General features: G+C 37.8%; 1 long non-coding RNA gene across 11 annotated transcripts; it reads right to left on the bottom strand.

Moving 5' to 3' along the window:
- Positions 1-8,076: 8,076 nt before the first annotated feature.
- Positions 8,077-12,699, bottom strand: LOC146917723 (uncharacterized). Of its 11 annotated transcripts, none has more exons than XR_015015813.1 (11): positions 11,846-12,699; positions 10,754-10,837; positions 10,245-10,283; positions 10,051-10,122; positions 9,843-9,966; positions 9,534-9,764; positions 9,340-9,397; positions 9,020-9,097; positions 8,847-8,912; positions 8,561-8,641; positions 8,077-8,383 (listed from the first exon to the last, which is right to left on the bottom strand). It is a non-coding gene; the product is annotated as an uncharacterized LOC146917723 (long non-coding RNA). The 11 variants fall into 11 exon arrangements; XR_015015817.1 differs by having other exon boundaries at positions 9,610-9,764; XR_015015811.1 differs by having other exon boundaries at positions 9,538-9,764; positions 11,846-12,697.
- Between the last annotated feature and the right edge of the window lie 7,363 nt (positions 12,700-20,062).

The following is a 20,062-nucleotide window of genomic DNA, read 5'->3' as shown; positions in this document are numbered from 1 at the left end:
AAATGAAAACCTGACACGTGTACTGGACAATGACTTGGACAATAATGGACTAAGATGCAATTTTTAGAATTTTAGGACTTAAAATAAAAATAAAATGAATTAAAATTGGTAACCGGAAAATAACGTAAAGTGAAACGATTAAAATTGACAAAAACGGACTAAAACGAACCAATGGCCTAAATGAGGTACTTTAAAGTAACCTCTCTCTGCCGAAATTTCGTGTGAAATGACCAAAATACCCCTAGGGTTAAAACGACTGAAAATGACTCAGATGCAATTAAAAAATGGATTTTTAACAAGAAATTAAAGCAAGAACCTATACAAACAAAATTAAAAGACTCAGAGACAATTTTAAGAGTTTAAACAGAGCTTTGACACATGAAGGGACCAAAATGCCCCTAGGGGCAAAACTGACTCAAGATGACTTCAAATGTAATTTTTGAACTGGATTTTGACATAAAATTGAAATAAGGACTTATTCTAACCAAATGAAAAGACTCAAACAAATTTTTAAAAGACTGAGAGAAATTTTGACATAGGAAATGACTAAAATGCCCCTAGGGGCTAAACTGACTAAAAAATGACTCAACTGATTTTTTTGAAATGAATTTTGACATGAGATTGAAACAAAGACTTATACAAACCAATTTAAAAGACTCAAACAATTTTCAAAGATTAAAATGAGTTGAATGCAGGAAATGACTAAAATACCCTTCTGTGTGAATTTTACAAATAACATTGAAATAAAATGCAAGGAAAGATGCAATGGATCAGAGACAGTTCAAATGACTTACAATGCAAGAAAAGAAGAATTGAATAAGTATTTTTAGGTCCAAAATTAGGGTATAACAGCTGCCCCTATTTAAGTTTCTTTGTCCGGAGAGTCAAGAGACGGAGTCTTTGAGTTGACAGGACGGAGACACTTAAATATTAACATTTGCACTGCTTTTGGACATAAAAATACGTTTTCAGAGTTGAAAATATGAATGCCATGCAATATTTTGATTATGAATGCAAGACAAACAACTGGAGTCTATAGAACATGTCATGTCACTGGGGATTCAGATAGACACTGACAGGGTAGACAAACCAGGGGATAGAAAATAGGGTACAAGCTGTTCTTTGGATCGAACTAGCCACTTGACCAAGGAATACAAAACAAGAGATAGGTGCAAGCTGTTCTTTGGATCGAACTTGGCACTTGACCGGAAACATAGACATATAGGTAGATACAAGCTGTTCTTTGGATCGAACTTGACACTTGATTGAAGATACAAACAGATAGGCAGACACAAACTGTTCTTTGGATCGAACTGGCTGTTTGGCTGGAGGTATAGACAAAAGGGTAGATACAAACTGTTCTTTGGATCGAACTTGCCGCTGGATCATCACCACGTCATGTGGGAAGGTGCAAACTGTTCTTTTAGATCGAACTTGCCGTTTGACCGATAACAAAGCATAAGCCGGGTACAAACTGTTCTTCGTATCAAACTTGTCGTTTGTCCGAAAGTATAGGTATATAAGCAGGTACAAGTGGTTCTTTTTGGATCGAACCTGGCACTTGACCGATAACAAGATACAAATTGGAAGCCTGATTTGACAAGACACCAATTGGGGGTAAATTGTCATTGACTTGATTTGAAGATAGACATGACCATTTTTGTTGGCCCAAAAGCAGATTGAGAGTGAATTGACATTGATTTGAATTGAAAGTTGACATTGAAAGAGAGATTGAAAGTTGAGATTGAGCAGAGACATAGACATAGACATTGGATTGGAGGATTGAAATTGACATGAATTGGATATTGGAATTGAATTGAAAATTGAAATTGACATTGAAATTGAGATTGGATTGGGATTGAATTGGAAATTGAAATTGACATTGACATTGAGATTGGATATTGACATTGACATTGAATTGAAATTGAGATTGCTTCGAATTTGACATTAGGTTGAATTGAAATTGAGATTGCTTCGAATTTGACAGTTGAAATTTGGATTGAGATTGGGAATTGAGAGTTGAGATTGCATCGAATTTGACAGTTGAAATTGAATTGAATTTGACAGTTGGAATTTGAAATTGAAATTGAAATTGAGTTTGACAGTTGCAATTTGGATTGAGTTGAAATTGGGAACTGAATTGGGTTGAAAGTTGAAATTGGAAATTGAATGGAACTTGGCAGTTGAGATCTGGATATGCAACATGTATGCATGGTGTCACAAGATTATTGAATGTATGAGCACATAGAATGCATGATTATGCATGTATGAATGCTTGAAATGCATGATTGGTTTGTAGTTTAACAGAGAAGTTTCACAGAGGCAGATGAGGCATTGGAAGATTGGGCACGTAGTGGCTCGTGCTGCAACATATTCACAGGGGAAAAACCTCTTTGGAGAGACCGTCGTTGAGAGACGTATCGAAACCATGGCTGAGGGCAATATAAACTTGTAAAGGAGGGACCATTGAAAGATCTTGGATACAGGTCGCCTTTGCTAGGCGTGTCAGTACTGGGTAAACATTGGATGTTCGCATCTGTGGTCAATGCTTTTATTTCATTTTCATTCTTTCATTTTCATTTTCAAACCCTATTTTTGCCTGAACCGCCCTTTCGGGTTTTCGATTCACCGGGGAATAACATTCTTTTCATTGCCCCTTTTTTGCCTGAATTGCCTTCATAGGTTGTCAATCAGCGGGGTGCTCATTTTTGCCTAAGCCGCCCTTTCGGGTTTTCAACTTAGCGAGCTTTCCATTTGTATTTTTCTTTTCATCTTCATTCTGTTTTTTCATTCTTGCCATTGACCACAGATCATCCTGGGGAGTAACCTGCTTGTTAACATGTATTGAAATAGACATTGACATTCATTTATTCATGCATGTTTCATTGAAATGTACCTTATTGCTCAGGTTTGCTTTCAAAATAGACAGGAAAAGATGTTTCAATTTTCAAAAATGTTTGTTTCAGACATTGACATTATCAGATAGAAAGGAAATATTTTGTCTAAGCATTGAAAGTAGGAAAAAAAAGTAGAGTTTCAAATAATAGCACAGGCTCAAATTGATGTAGAAGAGTGAAAGTCAGCCAAGGGCATGACTTCACGGATTTACAAAGCTTGGAAAATGGTAATTTTATTGGTTGGTGATACATTGAACACGATGACCGCTACATTTCATAGAAATTTTGAATTCACAAGTACAGAAGCCTCTGATGAAGACGATCATTGACAGTTGCAGATGCCCAAGGGGTGATGGTGATTTGCCAGATATAGTTACTTGTCTTTTATCAACCTCATTTTTGCATGAACCGCCCTTTCGGGTTTTCGGCTCATCGAGGCGCTCATTCTTGCCTGAGTTGCGTACAATCTCAGCGAGCTTTTTCATATTCATTTTTTTCGTCCCTAACTTTTGCCTGGATCGCCCTTTCGGGTTTTCGATCCACCGGGAAGCGCATTTTTGCCTAGGCCGCCCTTTCGGGTTTTCGACCTACCACGCTGTTCTTTTCTTTCTAGACAAAGTATTTCTTGACTATATCGGCATTAACAGGATTTGGGAGTTCAACACCATCCATGTGTGTAAGAATCAAAGCACCACCAGAGAAAGCCTTCTTGACAACATAAGGACCTTCATAGTTAGGTGTCCACTTGCCCCTTGGGTCGGGTTGCAGGCTTATCCTTCTTTTCAGTACAAGTTCGCCTTCCTTGAATTCTCGAGGTCGGACTTTCTTGTCAAAAGCATTCTTCATCCGCACTTGATACAACTGTCCATGAGTCATAGCATCCATACGTTTCTCTTCAATCAAATTCAATTGGTCATACCGACTTTGACACCATTCAGCCTCAGTTAATTTTGCTTCCATGATCACTCGAAGAGAGGGAATCTCCACTTCCAGAGGGAGAACTGCTTCCATACCATATACCAGAGAGAAAGGAGTTGCCCCGGTTGAACTGCGCACTGTAGTACGGTAACCATGCAAGGCAAACGGTAGCATTTCATGCCAGTCTTTGTAAGTAGTGACCATCTTCTGAACAATCTTCTTGATGTTCTTGTTAGCGGCCTCAACTGCACCATTCATCTGAGGTCTATAAGGAGAAGAGTTGTGATGTTCAATTTTGAATTCTTCACATAAAGCTTGCATCATACTATTGTTCAGATTGGAACCATTGTCAGTGATGATCTTGTTGGGAACACCATATCGACAGATGATGTTATTCTTGATAAACTTGACAACCACTTGCTTGGTCACATTTGCATAGGAAGCAGCTTCAACCCACTTGGTGAAATAGTCAATTGCCACTAGAATGAAACGATGTCCGTTGGAAGCCTTTGGCTCAATCCTTCCGATCACGTCAATGCCCCACATAGAGAAAGGCCATGGGGAAGAAATAACATTGAGGGCATGTGGAGGCACATGAATCTTGTCAGCATAAATTTGACATTTGTGGCATCTCTTAGCATGTTTGTGGCAATCACGCTCCATAGTTATCCAGTAATAGCCGGCTCTTAACAGTTTCCTTGACATGGTGTGACCCGAAGCATGGGTCCCAAAGGTACCGTCATGTACATCATGCATCAATTTCTCAGCTTCTTGTTTGTCAACACATCTCAACAAGACCATGTCATAGTTCCTTTTGTATAGGATTTCTCCGTCCAGAAGGAATCTGCTAGCCCATCGTCTCAAGGTCTTTTTATCCCTGTTGGAAGCACCAGGCGGATATTCGCGATTCTGCAAGAATTGTTTGATGTTGTAATACCAAGGCTTTTTATTATTCACATCTTCGTCAGCTTGATCTGGCATATTTTCAATAGTAAACACATGAGCGGGTCTATCAAGACGCTGTACTTTGATTACAGGTACGTCATTCCAATGGTTGACACGAAACATGGAAGACAAAGTAGCGAGAGCATCAGCCATCTGATTTTCATCCCGAGGGATGTGGTGCAGTTCAACCTTTGTAAAGTATGTCAACAGCCGTCTTGCATAGTCACGGTAAGGGATCAGCTTCTCATGATGAGTCTCCCATTCACCCTTTATCTGATTAATAACAAGTGCAGAATCTCCATAGATGTCAAGGTGCTTAATTCTCAGATCAAGGGCTTCTTCAATGCCCAAGATGCATGCTTCATATTCAGCTATGTTGTTTGTGCATTCAAAAGTTATTCGAGCAGTGAAAGGAATGTGGTGCCCCTGCGGAGTTACAATAATGGCCCCGATTCCTTTACCATAAGCATTAACAGCACCATCAAACACCAATCCCCATTTGCTATTGGGATCCGGCCCTTCATTGATCAGTGGCTCTTCACAGTCTTTTGCTTTCAGATACATAATCTCTTCATCAGGGAAATCAAACTTAATTGGCTGGTAATCATCAAGAGGTTGACAAGCAAGATGCTCAGCAAGGACACTTCCTTTGATTGCTTTCTGAGCTTTGTACACAATGTCATATTCAGACAACAACATTTGCCAACGTGCAATCTTTCCAGTAACAGCAGGCTTTTCAAAGATGTACTTGATTGGATCCAATCGGGATATCAACCAAGTTGTATGATTCACCATATAATGACGCAGGCGTTTGGCAGCCCAAGCTAAAGCACAACAAGTCTTTTCAAGCATTGTATACCGAGTCTCACAGTCGGTGAACTTCTTGCTCAGATAGTAGATAGCATGCTCTTTCTTACCGGTCTCATCTTGTTGACCGAGAACACAACCCACTGAATCATCTAACACTGACAGATACATAATCAAAGGCCTTCCTTCCACTGGCGGAACGAGGGTAGGTGGTTCCAACAGGTATTCTTTAATGCTATCAAAAGCTTCCTGACATTCATCATTCCATACAACAGGCTGGTTCTTTCTAAGCAATTTGAAAATTGGACCACAGGTAGTAGTCATGTGAGATATAAATCTTGAAATATAATTCAGACGTCCAAGGAAACCTCTGACTTGCTTTTCAGTTTGAGGGGCCGGCATCTCTCTGATGGCTCGGACTTTATCAGGGTCAACTTCAATGCCTCTTTGGCTGACAATGAAGCCTAGCAACTTTCCAGATCTTACGCCAAATGTACACTTGTTAGGATTCAACCGCAGCTTGTACTTTCTCAGTCTTTCAAACATCTTTTTCAAATACACCACATGCTGCTCTTCATCACTTGATTTCACAATCATGTCATCAACATATACTTCGATCTCTTTGTGAATCATATCATGAAATAGAGTTGTCATACCCCTTTGATAGGTAGCACCAGCATTTATCAAGCCGAACGGCATCACTTTATAACAAAATGTTCCCCACGGAGTAATGAAGGACGTCTTTTCTCTATCTTCAGGAGACATTCGTATCTGGTTATAGCCGGAGAAACCATCCATAAAAGAGAACACTTTGGATTGAGCAGTACTGTCAACAAGCACATCAATATGAGGCAATGGGAAATTATTTTTTGGACTGGCTTTGTTCAGATCTCTGTAATCAACACACATTCGAACTTTCCCATCTTTCTTTGGTACTGGTACGATGTTGGCAATCCACTCAGGGTATTCAGCCGTCATGAGGAAACCCGCATCAATTTGCTTTTGCACTTCAGCCTTGATCTTAAGAGCCATGTCTGGGCGAGACCTTCTCAATTTCTGTTTGACAGGAGGACATTCGGGTCTTGTCGGTATCCGATGTTTCACAATCTTGGGATCTAGACCCGGCATATTGATGACATTCTGTCATTACGTAATATTAGGGACTTATTGTGACATTTTGATAGAGTTCTTATGCAATTTCTACTGTTCTGGAATGCAAAAAGCTTAAATGTTGAAGTCTGTTCGAAGGAAATCGCGCCACGCCAATTTCAAGCCGTGCTGCGATTTTTGAAACAAAATTACATCCTCCCTGTTTGAGGGAAATCGCGGCACGCCTATATACATGGCGCGGCGCGATTTTGATGGGTCAGGCCCATGACTTCTATAAATACTGCACTCAATCTGAAGAACAAGGGTTACGATTTTGGAGAACGAAAGTGCGATTTTAACACCCAGAAGGCTGCAGCGGAGAGGATTTCATCATCTCTAACCCAGTTTATGTATGTTTTAATTCTTTCATTGATTATGCTATTTGTAAACTCAATTATGAGTAGCTAAATCTCTTAGAGATTGGATCCGAGATGAATCTTTGTAACCCTAATTGACACATGTTGCTGTGAAACTCTATTTTGTTTATGAATTCAATTCTAGTTTATTCAATTCAATTGTTCTTAATGCTTTTTATATCTTGATCACATATAACTTGATTTCGTGAGAATGAATGACCACTGACCATGGCTTTCAACTTAGACCTAATTGAATTGTTCTAATAAACAGGGTTAGTCTAGGAATAGATAATCGTTTGTTAGTGATAATAGGTTAACGTTCGGTAAAACCTTCAAGAATTATTAGACCACCTAAGGAATTAGGGGCTGTAGTTTAAGAAGAGGGTCCTAACTCAAGGGATTGATTAGGACTATTTTGTTAATCATCGTAAATTAGAAAAGGATTCATAACAAATAGGTGCAGTAGACCAATTAGGGGAACTTAGAGGATTCGACGGATCTGATCTCATCTTTCTCTCCTATTTTCTTAATCAAATCTTTACTTTTTTATTTGATTTCTTAAAATCAAACCAAATCTACTGCCTAGTGGCAAAACAAAATAAACTTTTATACATCCTAATTTTATAACGCAATTGAATTATTGAAGTTAAAAACAGTCCTCGTGGGAACGATATTTTTACTACCACTACTAGAAAAATCCAAATTAGAGACGGGCGAAATCAGTCTCTAAAATGCAAAAAATCCGTCTCTAAACAAGTTGGAGACGGAATTGGAGACGGAATTGGATCCGTAGTTAATTTGCTCGTCTCTAAGCTTATTGGAGACGGATTTACAGATTCCGTCTCTACCAGACACAGAAAAATTCCGTCTCCGAATGATATATTCCGTGACTACAAAGAAACCAAATTCTGTCTCTACATAAAATAAATTCCGTCTCTACAGAGACAGAATTTATATTCCGTCTCTAACTTCAATTTTTTTTAAAAAAAAAAAACAACCAAAAGTGCTCTTAAAAATACATAAATATAGTTTGCAAATTTTGATCAACATAATAATGTCTCATTCAAGAGAAGAGTACTCTTAAAAATACATAAATATAGTTTGCAAATAACTGAACAAATCAAAGTAAAACTATCCATTACCTAAAAATAATAATATGATAATGAATCTAAAATTTTCCAAATCTCTAAATTGTTGTTACTATCCCCTCCTTCATTTACATTATCATTCTCTCATGCTCTTGACATGTTCTTGAGCTAATTGACAAAGCTTCGGAATAATGTCTAAGCTAAATAGGTAACTTCCATCAGCCTGCAAAATTTAAAATATGTGGGTCTCAAGCATAGTTTTTGTTGTTTTCAATAATTATGCCAAGGAAACAAAGAAATGTCAATCAAGCTAGTCAACAATTTTTTTTTAATAGTCCTTTATGTATAGAACAATAAACAATTAGAGTTACAGAATGACTCAACTGAAGAGAAAACTTACATGTGTAGCATGGATTTGGAGGCGGAAAATCACCTTACGTTCTGTTTTCTCAATCTTCCCCCAAGTAACCCAAACATTGTTCTAGTAAGTTAATCACATTTAAGATGCATTATTGCCAAAACTTGAAGTCATATTCAAAAACAATATATGTAGTGACATGAATGCAAAAGAAGTAAAAAATTAACAATCACTCATATCCTTGTTTAGACATAAACTAATGTTATTCTACTAACAAGATTTCATGCTCAAATAACCAAACCTTAAACAATTAGTTGATATTGAATACCTAGGTGTGATATCCTATTATCCTTGCAAACCAACTAAAGTCAGTCAGCCTTCAAAACACAATATCCTACATAACAAAGACAGCCTTCAAATCATGTTCTAAATCAAACACTAAACAATAAACTTATTGAAAAAATAAATAACATGGATTAAAATTTAGAACTAATATCTCACCTTTTTAGAGACAATTGAACAAGATATGGAATGCTATTAAATCAATCAAAGATAGAAAACTTCAATCTGGTAAAGATGCTGCGTAAAACAAAGAAAAGGTGTTAATTGTTATTATCTAAGGTTTCTAAAAAGTTTAAATTTAGTATATTGAATAACTGCCGATGAGGGATTCAATCGTGAGTCTCAACTTCACAAAATACATAAATCGTCAAGTTGGGATTGTAATCGAAAACACGCTAACAAACTACAAAGCTATCAAGAAAACATACAAAACAAAATTTCTTATGAATGAGCAGCAAAAGAACAAACTAATCACTTGCCTTGGTCTTGTCTAAACACTTGTAAGCGGAATTTTAATCACTTACCCTGCTGCTGCAACTAAACACAGACAGAGAGAGAGTTGGTTGGTAATTTAAAGTAACTAGGTCAGTTTCAAATCACTTGTAAGTTGTAATGCATATAAAATAACTAGTGAAGTTTCAACTAACTTCAAATAATCCTCATCTTGACTTACTCACATAATCCATGTATTTCCCATGTAAACTAAATGTTCCATCAACAACTCTAGGGATCATTACTTGCTAAGATACCTGTTGTGTAGCAGAGACAACCTTTCTCTCATCCGCTATTTCTTGTATATTCATCATTCCGACATTAACTAGTGAAACCTTTGGTTCTCCCTTAGAGGTAGCAGATAAAGTTGGAAATGGTAACTTGGGTTGTGGACAACATGAAGACTCCATATCTACAAAATAAAATCAAATAAGGAAATGGTAACTTGGGTTGTGGACAACATGAAGACTCCATATCCACAACAACTCACCTAATATCACCACTCAAACAATTTTCTATTTATGTAACTAATAAATTGACCATCTGTTGACTTTTTTCTTGGGCCCCCATGCCAAACTCCTCAAAAAGTCATCTTCAGCATGGTTCTTTGAGACCTATTTTGAAAATAGTTAGATTAAATTCAATTAACAAGCAAAGTTGGTAGGATAATGACACTAGGGAGATTCAATTAACCATACATATTCGTTGAACCAATTAGGAAATGAAGTGGAGATTTCTGCCTCATGACATCACCAACTACCTGAGACTTTCTACACTTGCATATTTTACATGGGCATATCAACATTCACATTCACAGCATAGACATAGATACAAAGTAGTAAAATTGTAAAAGATTAATTAAAAGAATAAAAAGTGAAATTTCAGGACATACCTTGCGAGCAACCTTCTCTAACTTCTCTTGCTTATTTTTCTGCAATATAAAAAACAAATAAATGAGTGAACACTGCGAATTCAAGCACTAACCTTTACTAATGTAGACAAACTCAACAGACATAAGTTAGAATATTTATCAATGAAACCATGATTTATAATTGTGAATTATATAATTTGGTATGATGATAACTATTAGACACAAATAGCTTGTTGGAAAGAAAATCAACGTTGCCACCTATTTTACATATTTTAATGTGCTAATGTGCTAATGATAATTCCACATATTTTACATAATTGATATGAATTTTAAATCACTTTCAATGACATTAATACAGTTTACTATAGCAAATGAAAATGGTAATGTTTTAGCTTCCCCCAACTGGAACAAACTAATTCAGCACATGATTTTAATTTATTTGATATAAATTCAGATGTCCAACATTAATCTAAAATAAATACATAGCAGACAGCTATAAATAAATACAAAGGGTGTGAAAAACATCTCACGCAGCAAACTGTGGACTGAATGCTAGTATTGATGAATTTGCAATCGATTCCCTTCCATGTGTTTGGTTTCCTAAAAAATAATGTCTACAAAAAATCAATATATTCTTCCATGAAGTAGGACTGATTTCTACTAAAAGTACTTATATTGAGTAACCTGAGACACATCAGACACATGTTCATTTCATACTAAAACAACTTATATTCTCTGTAACAATGAAAACTTTGATCAAAGGCGTATTCGGTGTTCAACACATGTCATTATGTTCAAATAATTCATTTTCAGTGTGGGTGTCATGTCTGTTTTCAGTGTTTGTGTCAGTGCTTCAATGCATATATTGAGTAACCTGAGACACATTACAAACCGGCAAGCGCAGACCTTTACTAATGTAAACAAACTCAACAGACATAAACTACAATTTTTTATCCACCTGCCATAACAGTGACAAATATAGGCTACAATGAATTGTTCTACCTTGCATAATAGTCTCAAATGATACTTAAACACTAGCCATTTTTGTTTTGGACCAGCAAAAATATATTAAAAGCCTTGATTTAAAACATAAGGTGATTTAAAACACAAGGTGATAAAAACGATACACTCCTGTAAAAAAAACAGGTAAAGCAGCATCACCTAACGATAACAGCAAGGACTAAATCAAAACCAGGCGTAAGCACAAAAACAACACGAACAAGATATCACAGAGCAAGACAAACATAACCGGCTAAATGCAGATAGCAGAACAACACAACATAAAAATCAACAGTAAAACCTTAAATATTCTCACTGTCATTGTGACATAAAAATCAACCAAGGATTTAGTAAAATAATAAGTTTTTTTCCTTCTTTCAAATACCCATTATTAGAAACACAAAAACCCTATCAGAAATCTACAAAAAGTCAGTACACAAACTCAATGAAGACCCAAATCACCAAAACAACAAAAACATAATCTATGTCTTTCATAGATATCTTCAAAGAATACCCAAAAACAAGAATCAAAAGGGAATTCCTAAAAATTTGTATATGAAACTAATGAAGTTCATTCAAAGGAGAAACAACAACAAAAGTTATAATTCAGACAAGAAATTTACCCCAGTTACCACTTCCAACTGACAATTTTTGAAGAAGCCTAGCCAAAACCCTAACTTCCAAATGAGAAAATCTTCAATTTGTGAGCTGTAAACTAAGAGAGAGATTTACGAGCCAAATATTAGGGATTTGAGATAGGGGTTTGCGATGTGTTTGAAAGAATTCTGAGAGAGAGAGAGAGAGAGAGAGAGAGAGAGAGAGAGAGAGAGAGAGAGATTCCAAAGGGGTTTGCGATTTGTGAGCTGTAAACTAAGATCAGGGAGAGATTCGAAAGAAGTTCAATGTCTCTAAGAGAGGGGTTTGCGATGTCGGCGATGTGTTTGAAAGATTTCTGAGAGAGAGATTTTGGAAAGGGGTTGTTGAGTTTTGATGTTTGGAGCGTGAGTGATTTTTGATACAGGAGTTCGATGTGTGAGCAAATTTGATGGAAAATGTTCTGGAGCCAATAATTTGAGTGAAATTTAGGTTGGAGGTAATTTTGGAGCCAATATATTTTAGTGAAAATAATGAAATTACATAGATCTAAAATATTAATTTTAATTTAGAGACGGGTAGATTCAGTCTCTATAAACATTGACATGTCAGAGACGGAATTTGAGACGGAATACATTTGAGACGGAATAAATTCGTCACTAATTTCCATCTCTATGTCAAAGTTGACCACATGTTGACTCTCTAGTCACGGAAATAGAGACAGAATTGATTATAGACGGATCATTCCGTCTCCAAATTCCGTCTCTAAGCTGAGAATTTATAGTTCCGTCTCTAACATCAAAAATCCGTCTCCAATGTCGTCTCTGTTTGAGACAGAAACTTTTCCGTCTCTAATTTCCGTCAGTATTCTGAATTTTTCTGGTAGTGTACTTCGATAGTATTTGGTGCACTTGCCAATTTTCTATCAAGTTTTTGGCGCCGTTGCCGGGGACTGTTGAATTATTTCAACAAGGCAATTACGTTATAGTTTAGGGTTTTTGCAATTTAATTTTCTGTTTTTAATTTTTATTTTTCTGTTTTCATATTCACTTGATTACTTTGCATTGTGCAGTGCTACTAAGGTATTTTGCTGTTTATGCGAGGTAAACAGAGCTCTGACGACTTAGAGTACGATCCGGAAATTGAAAGGACTGCTAGAGCACTTCGGAAAGCTGTCCGATCGCAAAGGTTAGCTCAGTCCGTTCCACCGGGTGTTCGAGAACAAGTACCGGAGCAATTCTCAAGTGAATCTGAAACAATCTCTTCTCCTAAATCTGCAACTATGGAAGGAGAAGGAGTTGTACCACCAAGACCTAAGCTTGGAGACTACGGGTTAGCCACTCATCGCGGTCAACTGACCCACACTTTTCAACCAGCTAACCCCGTAGCGTTCGACATCAAGACAACTGTCCTCAACGGTTTGAGGGACAAGCAATTCGATGGGACTGAAGCTATGAGTCCTCATGAACACTTGAGCCGCTTTGCTGAAACCTGCGAGTTTTGTGTGCAACCAGCAACCGTAACTGAAGCACAAAAGAAGCTAAGGCTGTTTCCTTTCACCTTGACGGGAAGAGTAAAAGATTGGTTGCTAACAATTCCAAACGGGACTGTCCAAACATGGGAAGAGTTAGAGCTGAAGTTCTTGGAGAAATATTTCCCTATGTCTAAATATTGGGAAAAGAAGATGGAGATCTCTAACTTCAAGCAAGGAGAAGGCGAATCATTGTATGATGCTTGGGAGCGATTCAATTTGCTTCTTAAGAGGTGCCCTAATCATGAGTTCACTGAGAAACAATACCTCCAAATCTTCACCGAGGGGGTAACACCAAACACTAGAATGTTCTTAGATGCTTCCGCGGGAGGTAGTCTCAAAAGTAAAACTGATCATGAAGTCCAAGCTTTGATAGAAAACATGGCTGGCAATGAGTATCGTGATCAAGCTAAAAAGAAAGAAAGAGGAGTGTTTGGGGTGAGTGAACAAACTGCTATCCTTGCTAACCAAGCAGCTATGAACAAACAAATCGAAGCTCTAACTAAGGAGTTTCAAGGCTTCACTTTGGCTCACAAGCAACAACAAGTGGCTGCAATCAAATGTGACCTATGTGGTGAAGAACATCCCAACGGTGAATGTGTTCCGGAAGGATCAAGTGAAGAAGCTAACTTCATGGGAGGTTATCAAAGGCAAAATCAATACTACAATTCAGGTATTAACAAGCATCCCAATCTGAGCTACTCAAATAACAACGCTTTGAATTCTCAGATGCTTACTCCTCCTCAACAACAACAAAGGAAGCCATCAGCTCTTGAAGAAACTATGATGAACTTCATGAAGATGACTCAAGGCAACTTTGAAGAGATGAAGAAGAGTCAAGAAGCTGAAAGAAAGAACAATGAAGCTTCTAGGAAGATGCTTGAAACTCAACTGGGGCAATTGGCTAAGCAGTTGGCTGAACAAAACAAAGGTGGATTCTCAGGTAACACTAAAGATAACCCTAAGAATGAGTCTTGTAATGCTATTGAATTGAGGAGCAAAAAGGTTTTGACACCTATTGTTCCAAAAGCTCCAAAGAAGGTTGATGTAGTTGAGGTAGAGGAGAATGATGTAGTTGAAAAAAATGATGAGGGTGTAGTCGAAAAAGAAAATGATCATGGAGTAGTTGAAAACGAAAGGAAGAAAAAAATAGAGGGAGAAAAAAGTGAGAAGTTAATTGATGAAGATTCAATCTTGAGGAAGACGAAGAGTCAAATATTGAAAGATGGAGACAAACCACAGGTTATTCCATCATATGTGAAGCTTCCATACCCTCACCTTTCGAAGAAGAAAGAAAAGGATGAAGGCCAATTCAAGAAGTTCATGCAACTTTTCTCACAACTTCAGGTGAATATTCCTTTTGGTGAAGCTCTTGATCAAATGCCGTTGTATGCTAAGTTCATGAAAGACTTGTTGACTAAACGAAGGAAGCCTAAGGATGATGAGAACATAGCACTTTCTGAGAATTGTAGTGCTATTCTCCAAAAGAAGCTGCCACCTAAGCTGAAGGATCCTGGTGCTTTTACTATCCCTTGTTCAATTGGACCGGTAGACATTGGAAGAGCTTTATGTGACTTGGGAGCAAGTATAAATCTGATGCCACTTTCAATGATGAAGAAGCTTAAGTGTGGTGAACCAAAACCAACAAGAATGACCATTACTTTAGCTGATCGGTCAATCTCTTATCCTTTCGGTATACTTGAAGATGTGCTAGTCAAGGTTAATGACTTGGTATTTCCAGCAGATTTTGTGATCTTAGATATGGCTGAAGATGAAGATATGCCACTCATTCTAGGAAGACCTTTCCTTGCAACTGGCCGTGCTTTGATTGACATTGAGAAAGGAGAGCTAATGTTGAGATTCCATAAGGAGCAAGTAGTGTTTAATATATTTGAGGCCATGAAGCACAAAGATGAAAATCCCAAGTGCTACCGGATTGACATTGTTGAAGAAATAGTTAAAGATGACTCTTGTGAACATCAACCAACACACCCTCTTGAACGTGCAATTGTGAATTCTATAGCAAAAGGTGAAGATGATGAAGATCTTGAAGTAAGTGATTGTGTGAAGCAACTAGCAGCAAGCAAGCAAGAGTTGGGTCCGGTAAAAATAGAAGAATTAATGGGTAAGCACTCTATGGATGCTCCTATTTTGAGTGGAGAAGGAGAGAAAAATCCAGAATTAAAAGAACTCCCTTCTCACTTGAAATATGTTTTTCTCACTAAGGATGCCTCTAAACCAGTAATCATCAGCAATACCTTGACACCTTTGGAAGAAGAAAAATTAATGAGGGTATTAAGAGACAATCAAGGAGCTTTGGGGTGGAACATTTCTGATTTGAAGGGTATTAGTCCAGCTTATTGCATGCATAAAATACACATGGAGGCTGAATACAAACCGGTGGTTCAACCTCAAAGGAGACTTAACCCAACAATGAAGGAAGTGGTAAAGAAAGAGGTGCTGAAGTTACTAGATGCAGGTATGATCTACCCTATCTCAGATAGCTCATGGGTAAGTCCAGTTCATGTGGTACCCAAGAAAGGAGGAATGACGGTGGTAGCAAATGAAAAAAATGAATTAATACCTACCCGCACCGTCACTGGTTGGAGAATGTGTATAGACTACCGGAGGTTGAATACCGCAACAAGAAAAGACCACTTTCCATTACCATTCATGGACCAAATGATTGAGAGATTGGCTGGCCAAGCCTTTTATTGCTTCTTGGATGGGTATTCGGGGTATAATCAAATTGCAGTGGCTCCGGAGGATCAAGAAAAGACTGCCTTCACTTGTCCATTTGGAGTGTTCGCTTATCGAAGGATGCCCTTTGGGCTGTGTAATGCGCCGGCAACCTTTCAAAGGTGCATGCTTTCCATCTTCTCTGATATGATAGAGAAGAACATTGAGGTATTTATGGACGACTTTTCTGTTTTTGGTAAGTCTTTTGATCAATGCTTGTTCCATCTAAATGCTGTACTTAAAAGATGCACCGAAACTAACCTTGTTTTGAATTGGGAAAAATGTCATTTTATGGTAACTGAAGGTATAGTTTTGGGGCATAAAATAAGTGCTAAAGGCATTGAGGTAGACCAAGCCAAGATAGAGGTTATAGAGAAACTTCCTCCACCCATCAATGTTAAAGGAGTGAGGAGTTTCTTGGGGCATGCCGGTTTCTATCGGCGGTTCATAAAAGACTTTTCTAAAATTTCCAAACCCCTCTGTAACCTCTTAGTCAAAGAAAATGAGTTTAATTTTGATTCTGAATGTCTAAATGCTTTTTCTTTGATTAAAAACAAGTTGGTGACTGCACCGATAATCATTGCACCCGATTGGAATTTACCTTTTGAACTTATGTGTGATGCAAGTGATTATGCTGTTGGTGCAGTCCTAGGCCAACGCAAGAACAAATTTTTTCATGCAATTTACTATGCAAGCAAGGTTTTAAATGAAAATCAAGTTAACTATTCCACAACTGAAAAGGAATTGCTTGCGGTAATCTTTGCATTAGAAAAATTTCGTTCTTATCTAATAGGCTCCAAAGTCATTGTTTTTACAGATCATGCAGCTCTCAAATATCTCTTAACTAAAGGGGATTCAAAGCCTCGACTGTTGAGATGGATCCTATTATTGCAAGAATTTGATCTTGAAATTCGTGACAAGAAGGGAGTCGAGAACGTGGTAGCTGACCACCTCTCAAGGCTGGAGAATGATGAGGTAACAAAGAAGGAGAAGGCCATCAAGGCCGAGTTCCCTGATGAACAGCTGTTTGCTATTGGAGAAAGACCTTGGTTTGCTGACATGGCAAACTTTAAGGCCGGCAACATAGTTCCTGATAATCTGACCTACCCTCAGAGGAAAAAGTTCTTCAAAGATGCAAACCACTATTTGTGGGATGATCCATATCTGTTTAAGGTAGGTACTGACGGTTTGATTAGACGTTGTGTTGCAGGTGAGGAAGCACATAGTATCATGTGGCACTGCCATAGCTCAGCTTATGGAGGCCACCACAGTGGAGAAAGAACAGCTGCAAAAATTTTGCAAAGTGGATTCTGGTGGCCCACCCTTTTCAAAGATTGCCACGACTTTGTCACAAGATGTGACAGATGCCAAAGGACAGGTAATATATCAAAGAGGAATGAAATGCCCCTAAAAGGAATCATTGAAGTTGAACCATTTGATTGTTGGGGTATTGATTTTATGGGACCATTCCCTTCCTCTTACTCTTATCTCCATATTCTAGTCTGTGTTGATTATGTCACAAAGTGGGTTGAAGCGATACCATGTGTTGCTAATGATGCCAAAACGGTTGTCAACTTCCTTCAAAAGAATATTTTCACTAGGTTTGGAACCCCTAGAGTATTGATCAGTGATGGGGGGAAGCATTTTTGCAATAATTTTCTTGAAAATGTGCTCAAAAAGTATAACATTAAGCACAAAGTTGCAACTCCCTATCACCCACAAACTAGTGGTCAAGCAGAGGTTTCAAACCGACAGCTGAAACAAATTCTGGAGAAGACAGTTGCGTCAAATAGGAAAGATTGGTCTAGGAAATTAGATGACGCACTGTGGGCATATAGGACAGCCTTTAAAACCCATCTTGGGTTCTCACCCTATCAGTTAGTATATGGGAAGGCATGTCATCTTCCAGTCGAGCTAGAACATAAAGCTTATTGGGCCATTAAGGCCTTAAATTTTGATCAAGTAGCCGCTGGTAAGAAAAGGATTTTGAAACTTAATGAACTTGAGGAAATGAGGCTTAGAGCGTATGAAAATGCGCTCATCTATAAAGCCAGGACAAAAAGGTATCATGACAAAAACTTAGTGCCTAGGGATATTAACTGTGGACAACTAGTTTTGTTGTATAACTCCAGGTTGAAGCTGTTTCCTGGGAAGCTCAAGTCAAAATGGTCTGGACCATTCTTGGTCAAAAGTGTGTCACCATATGGAGCTGTTGAACTAGTGACACCTGAAGGAGATCGAAGTTTCAAAGTAAATGGACAAAGAGTTAAACCATACCTAGGTGGCGACCTACCAAAAGGAAGGGTGGCACTCATTCTGAAGGACCTCTGAGAATCCTTAGCAGTCAAGCTAGTGACGATAAAGAAGCGCTGGGTGGGAGGCAACCCACTACTTTTATTTTCTTTTTGATGTATTTTCTTTAGTTTCTTTTTAATGTCGAAGTCCATTGAACTTATTTCCCTATTGTAATTGCTCCTGCACTTGTTTATTATTAATGAATTTGTTTTGTTTCATGTGACCTATTCCAGTTTAGTAACAGTTGTTTGATGAAACGGTATTCTAAAAGTTCTAAAGGAGGGGTGACTTGATTCAAAGGCGAAGTGTACGGCGTTGCTAGGTAGTCACATACTCCCAAAAATCTCAGCCATAAGGTTCATTGCCAAATCTTGTTTTTCAATTTACTTATATTTAGATTAGTTTTCCATGCAACTACATTTCTAGAACTTGCATTGTTTCTCTATTATTGATTGGTCTTTGTCAATTACACACTGAGGCAAAAGTGCTTGGTCCTGTGAGCCTTTTTTTTGAAGCCTACCCTGTTTTAATTTGTTGAATTTATCCTTTCTTAACCAATTGTGAGCCGGTAGGATTAGAACTTTTTGTTCGGTGACAAACTACATTACAAGCCTAGAGACTTTTAGGACTTGTCCCTTAATGAATTTCTGAGTTAAGGCATTGTAGAATGTTGCTAAAGATTAAGTTTGGGGTTGCTATTGGAATTTGCAACCAACTAAGTTTGGGGTGGGGGTACTAGAGAATAAGAGAACAAAAAAAAAAAAAAATGAAAGAAATATGAGATTGTCATGCAAAATATACACATAAAAATGGTGTATCAAAAAAAAAAAAGAAATTGAATGATGAAAAAGGGACAAAACATTGAAAATCCGAGTAACTTCAAACTCGATTGTCCCTAAATGTTAAAAATATTCTCTAGTACCTTTGCATTGATTGTATTTCCACAAGGTGAATGAATGAAGGATTGAATTTTGTGCTTTAACTTCCGTAGGAATGCCTAACTCAAATTTTGTGTAGCCTACTTATCCAAATATATCCCACCTTTCACCTAAGCCCCGTGATAACCCTAAAGACCTCAAAAGTGTGTAATGATATTGACTTTGATTGATGTTTAGAAACTTTTCAAGCGTATGGTAATATGTAGACCTGCATGTCGACTGGTAGAACCCTATTTCATATTGATGCGTGGAGTTGTGAATTGGTGGATGCGAACAAGTCAAACTAGCTCATCTTTAGCTAGAAGGAGAATGAACTTTTGGGTACAATCGTTTTGTCAGGTAACTGTTATTTTACTGTCGTTTGTCACTGTTGCAAGCAAATTCCTTGAGGACAAGGAATGGTTTAAGTTTGGGGTTGTGATGACATTCTGTCATTACGTAATATTAGGGACTTATTGTGACATTTTGATAGAGTTCTTATGCAATTTCTACTGTTCTGGAATGCAAAAAGCTTAAATGTTGAAGTCTGTTCGAAGGAAATCGCGCCACGCCAATTTCAAGCCGTGCTGCGATTTTTGAAACAAAATTACATCCTCCCTGTTTGAGGGAAATCGCGGCACGCCTATATACATGGCGCGGCGCGATTTTGATGGGTCAGGCCCATGACTTCTATAAATACTGCACTCAATCTGAAGAACAAGGGTTACGATTTTGGAGAACGAAAGTGCGATTTTAACACCCAG

This window comes from Medicago sativa, chromosome 6 (assembly GCF_051527215.1).
Source record: "Medicago sativa cultivar Bolivia chromosome 6, Bolivia_mono, whole genome shotgun sequence".
In the NCBI taxonomy this organism is placed as follows: Eukaryota; Viridiplantae; Streptophyta; class Magnoliopsida; order Fabales; family Fabaceae; genus Medicago; species Medicago sativa.
Note: the sequence above shows the minus strand (reverse complement) of the source record. Positions and strands in the feature narration are given on the sequence as shown.